The following is a 6,266-nucleotide window of genomic DNA, read 5'->3' as shown; positions in this document are numbered from 1 at the left end:
TGCTAGTTTAATGTTTAATGGCTTTCTCCCCTTGTTTTTTGTCACCCAGGCCAAATACCTTCCATATCCATCCAGTTGCCTTCTCCTGTTTTTCCAAAGATTGATAGTCTGATTCAGACTCTGGATTATTTTTCTGTTTTGATTCTTTCATTTTTTCAACTGGTTTCTCTTGGGGCACCCTTGGAATTTTAGGTCGAGTTCCCAACTCCTCAGTACTAGGTCTTGCAGATTGGGGTTCAGTTTGCCTTGCATTCAGATTGAAGTCACACTCGGTTCCTTTTTGACAGTATAAGTTTTCCACTGTTGTAATCTGCTCTTTAGCATCAGTTCTATGGATTGCATAGAAGTATGTTGGAGGTTTCATGGTATTTGATATTTGGGTATTCTTTTTGCTTGATTGGTCACCATCCTCTTCCCTATTTTGGTTTTCTGTTAAAATTGGTGGAGCATGTCCTTGAGTCGGCGAGTTACACTTACTTCCTGGCAATGATCTTTCTAGATGTCTTTTGGAAAGTTTCAAGTCTTTTGGAACAGAAAGAAAGTTGAAGTTGATAGTTTGTGGCAAGGTACTTGTGGACGATGGTATTTCATCCACAGGGAATGCATCGGGAATGGACGTTTCGTAGTTTTTATCTTTTTCACACGGATTCGCCTGCGCTTTGAACAAGTCACCAGAGTTGTAATTTTCAACTGCGGGTTTTCCTGCATCATCCGGAAAAGAGAGGTTTGGCATACTAATATGGTCATTGGTTGGTGCTTCATCATAGCCAGTCATTTTTCCTATCTTGTTCATAGCTAGAAGTAATTCACTTGATCTGTTCGCAACCAAACTCCATCCTGGTGGCTGCCCATGCGCGACCATTCCTTGAAACGGATCTTTTTTTTTAGCCGACAGGTGGAAGGAGAAGTTAGGTTGTTCATGGTTTGAGGTTTGGTTTGTTTCTGGACGCTGACAAATTCTGAGGTATTCTGGTATACAGGTATTCTGAGCAATACCTGAAGAAGTCCCATCGGCTCCAGTGACTGGGACAGAAACCGTTGGAGGTGGAGATGGAGTTGAAGGTGGTCTCTGATGTGTGGGAGCAGGCAGGCGCTTTGTATGCCCTACATGATTAGTTCTGGCTAAACCTATAGTTTTCTCTTTCTCTCCAAAGTCTCTTGGGCCCTTCTGCCTCGCGCTGCCAGGCCCTTCCCAAGGCTCTGCAGGATTAAGCATATTGGCTTTTACTTTTTTGCTTCCAGATAGGCTACCTTTTACTTTGCTACTTGGCTTCTTTGATGGAGAAACAGGTACTGCCATCATCATTGGTGGTATCCGAGGTCTGTCGCAGACCTTATCAACCATTTCTACCATTTTTAGCATACTGGGAGTTTTCTGCTCAATAAAAAAACAATCAAGGTTAAAGTTAATTTCAGCTATGCACAAGGAATAAATATCACATCAATAGGCATCTACCATAGGGATATTAAACGCAGCAAATACAGAATCTCAATATTTAAGGGCAAATCAAGCAGGTATCAAAGAATTTATTATATCAAAATATAATACCGCTACCAAAAAAGAACTACAGTACATGTATTAGGGAAAATTCTCTACTTGTTCCCTGAATGCTCAAGTCATAGAATACTGGTTTAGAATTTGTAAATTCAGAGACAACGGTTTTCTATGAAACAAAACGTATCAGGTCTCAATTGTGTGCGTCGTAGTTATCCAAAAAAATATACTAATCATGTAGTTTGTCCATTTGGTAAACAGGGTTTAAATATCCTTATTCGGAGCTACTGAGCTAATAGGGCTTGTCTCATCGTGTATTAAATAGATAAAGTAATGGAAGCCAGTCAATTATTTTTACAAACAACTGAAAAACTATGTGCGAGAGTTTTGGCTCACAAGTATATACTTCCGATGTCTTTCCTTATAAAAAGGCTTTTCTAATAATATTTTTAAAGATTAGAAACATAAAAACGCAGGTAGCCATACTAGCAATGATTTATGATTCTGCGGGCAATCTAAACATTAGCATAACTAGTAGCAGAGCTGCGAAATGTTGGTTAAGAAATAGATGCTCAGGTACGATAACCACTAGGTCTTTAGAATGCAGTACTTGTTGAGGCTCTAGTACATGCATGGGCAACCTTTGGCCCGCGGGCCAAATCAGGCCGGCAAAGGCTTTTCATCCGGCCCGCGGAGACCTTTGATAAATATAGTTTTTATTCTTAAATTTAAAAAGGAAAAAAAATGATTTCAAAAATAAAATTTCCCTTAATGACAATGAAACTCCCTCTATGAGAATCTCATCAGCCTCTGCATTCATGAGAAATAATCATAAATAAATAAAAACCATCCTTTAGCATCCATATCCTGATGTTAACATGACGTTTTGTTAAGTAATTTTTAGCAGTCAAGAACGATTTAGCGTGAAATTTCACTTCTAACCGCAAAGTTTTCCACAAAGAAACAAATCTATATTTCTGATACATTTTTTTTTCTTTTAAATTTCTTGAACACATCCAACCCAAAATGTCGTCCTCAAAAAAGAGGAAAGTGGATAACGAATCTCGAGTGTTCAAGGAAAAGTGGATCAATGACTACTTTTTCACACAAATCAAAGAAAAACCAATGTGTTTATTGTGTTCAGAGTCAATTTTTGTCATGAAAGAATATAATGTGAAAAGACACTACATTTTCAAACACTCATCAGTGTATGATAGTTTTCAAGGTGAACGTAGAGAAAAAAAGTTGAAAAACTGATGAAAGAATTGAAAGAGCAACAGACAATTTTTGTCAAGAAACGTGATGATGCCAACAATGTTATTCGTGCTAGTTACATTATTAGTGAGAAGATCGCAAAACATTCGAAAAATTATTCCGATGGCGAATTTGTGAAAGAGTGGCTACAAGCAGTAGTTGATATTTTGTGTCCAGGTAGAAAAAAGAAATTGATAATATTAGTTTGTCTCGTAGAACTGTAACAAGACGGATTGACGAACTTGCTACCAATATATAAATAGGCTTGAAAGAACTTGCTTCGAAATTTAAGTATTTTTCCTTGGCTATTGATGAAAGTACTGATATATAGCAAATATAACCCAACTTGCAGCTTTTGTACTTGGAGTTGATGCCGATTTCAATATCACAGAAGATATGCTTGGTCTTCAAGCAATGAAAGACACTAATACAGGAAAGGATATTTTCCAAGAACTGAAAATATTAATGGCTAAATTTAATTTTCCTTTTGATAAACTTTATGGTATATCAACAGATGGTGCACTAGCAATGGTTGGTAATAAAGTTGGCTTAACTTCTAAAATTAAGACGGAGTTGACTTCTATGAACATAGACACAAAAGATTTTTATGTGTTTCACTACATAATTCATCAAAAGAATTTGTGTGCCAAGTCCCTTAAATTTGAGCACGTCATGTCTAAAGTAGTTTCGAATATCAATTTTATAAAATCTCAAGCTTTAAACTACCGCCAGTTTAAAGAATTCCTTGAAGATATCGAGGCAGAACATGGAGATCTGGTTTACTAGTGTGATGTGCGATTGTTGAGCAAAGGAAAAATGTTAAAACGATTTTATGATCTGAGGGGTGAAATTTTCACATTTATGGAAATGAAAGGCAAGTCTATCCCTGAATTAAGTGATGATGGCTGGGTACGGGATCTCGTTTTTCTTGTTGACTTTACTTCATATCTGAACGAGTTGAATTCAAAACTGTAAGAAAAGGACCAATTTGTTCATCAGTTGTACAGTCATATCAGGACATTTCAAAACAAAATTCAACTGTGGGAAAAACAGCTGAGAAGTGGTAATACTTTCCATTTTCCTACATTGGCAAATTATTGCAAAGCAGACTGTACTTCCTACGCTGATGAGCTTGTATTAATTCACAAAGAATTCATTAGTAGATTTCAAGATTTCAAATCACAAGAAGCTAATCTACGTATTTTCTCTTCACAATTTGATGTCAATGTTGAAGAGGCTTCCGAAGAATTGCAGATGGAATTGGTTGAACTCCACGGAAATGAAGACATAAGACGAGGAATGAGAGATTATTCATTACTGGAATTTTATAAAAATCTATGTAAAGAAGTTTCCCCAGGATCACAGACTTTGCAAGAAAGAAAATGTCACTATTTGGGAGTACTTACATATGTGAGCAGCTGTTTACAAAAATGAAACACGCAAAGTCAAAAACAAGGCTGACAGATAATCACCTTGAAAATAACCTTAGAGTAGCCGCCTCCAGCATTTCACCAAACATTGAGGACTGGTGAAGAAACACCAAGCCCAAATTTCCCATTAGAATAAGGTTTTGTTACAATTTTTCTCATTCGTAATTACAAGATTAATAACCTATGTGCTTCAATATTTTTTTCTCATTTGTAATTATAATATTAATAAACTGTGTTTCCATAAATTGTTTTTAATAAATATTTTTAGCTTTTACATTTTTGTTTCCTCACCCTTTCTATGTATTAGACAAATGGATAAAAAAAATCAGTAGTTTAATATATGTTTATCTGCATAGTATATATGAAATTATAAGTATATATGTATACATATAGTGCAATTCTATAATTAGGACTCCTGGCCCGTGGCCAGTCTTGGAAAACATAATCTGGCCCACATGTGAACAAAGGTTGCCCATGCATGCTCTAGTAGTTCAACAGAATTACTAGTACCCATTTATATAAGCTTATCATTTAGTAAGGCATTTGTAATACATTACGTACAACGGTTTCAGAGCACCGAGATTTTGTTATTTTTGTTTTAATCTTGTTTATTGCAAGGAAACAGACTGTCAAACATTACTTAGATAAGACCCTTATATACACACCATGACAATAACATAAAGCCCGTGAGTATCTGGTTTTATTAAAAAGCCTATAATTTTGAATTCTTTAACAAGTGAGCGATTGGAAATACATCCACATGAAGTATAACATGGTATAAAGGGTTATAACTAGGTAATTTTCTTTCCTAGGTATTATATCCCGGTATCAATAGAATTTTATGTATTTTCATATATTGTTCATCAACCAAGTCGAATGTGTCAATTGTAGTGGCATTTGTTTTACTCGTCTGCAGGTTACAGTATTTAATAAACTAGTTAACTGCGACAAACTTCGTCATTTCGTGACAATGCTGAGTTTTCTGCCTTAACTGTTTCCAATTTCAAAAAATCACAAACCTCAATAATGTATGGTAAAAGCGGTTGGTATCGTTTCTTGTTTGTATCGTAGATAAGGGTGTGGGTGCTTGCCTTCTGTAAGTAACAGGTCATCTCAAGTACACACATCGTGCATACGGTTCCATAAGGAGCACTACACCTTGAATGATCTGAGCAGGCAGCGAATCTCTCCGCATCACTTCTAGCTCTTGAAACCGGGTCAAGGCCGTGATTAACTAGCTGTGATAGATGCGCTTGAGTCTTGCGTATCTGGAACAAATAAGAACAAACACTTCTTAAACAGTAATTTAATTATAGCAATTAAGAACCAGCAGTCAATACTTCTGCTTTTGCTTTGGCATCTATTCATTAATAAGCCTGTTGTTGCAGTAATGTTTCGTTAGCTGGGAAATGTAGAAAAGATTTGTGGGCCTTGAATGGGATGCTTCATGGGTCAGCATGAAGAAGTCTAAACATACCAAAAAAAGTTGCAATTTAGCCATTAGCGTACCCTTTTCTAAACATTTGTGGAACCACCGCGGAGTCGCTCATCTGTGTCATAAACTTTGTATTGCTGACTGCTTGAGCTATTAAAATTACTTGTTGCCCTTTTCTAGTCTGGTGCACATTGCCGCAGGGTAAAACTGTAACCTTTATGCACCAGCTTCTCACTAGTACTCACATAAGTTAACCTCTGCATTCCTATGTCTGTAGCCTGACAGAGTTAAGGCCTTCGTCGCTAGCCAACAAGAAACGTGCATCGATAAAAAGAAAGCAGCTACGTACGGCGCCTTGTCAGAGTTTAGTTACAATAATTACTTCCTGGTATTCGCCATTGAAAAAGCCGCAATTTCTCTTCTAAAAATTATACTAAGTTTTTATACAGTGATAGTGTAACAACACCGCTGTTGAGCCTGTGCAGAAAAGCTACTCTGGGCTGGCAAGCAGATCATGGTTCCATAAGGCGTTATAGTCGAGCGAGAGTCGCATACAAAGCAACAGGAAAACAAGCCTACGCGGGCACGCAAGTGCGATGCTATTGCTCGCTGAGGCTGTTTCCGTGGCACAACAGTAGCGCGTCGCACAGGT

This window comes from Watersipora subatra, chromosome 4 (genome assembly GCF_963576615.1).
Source record: "Watersipora subatra chromosome 4, tzWatSuba1.1, whole genome shotgun sequence".
In the NCBI taxonomy this organism is placed as follows: Eukaryota; Metazoa; Bryozoa; class Gymnolaemata; order Cheilostomatida; family Watersiporidae; genus Watersipora; species Watersipora subatra.
This window is presented reverse-complemented; position numbering follows the sequence as displayed.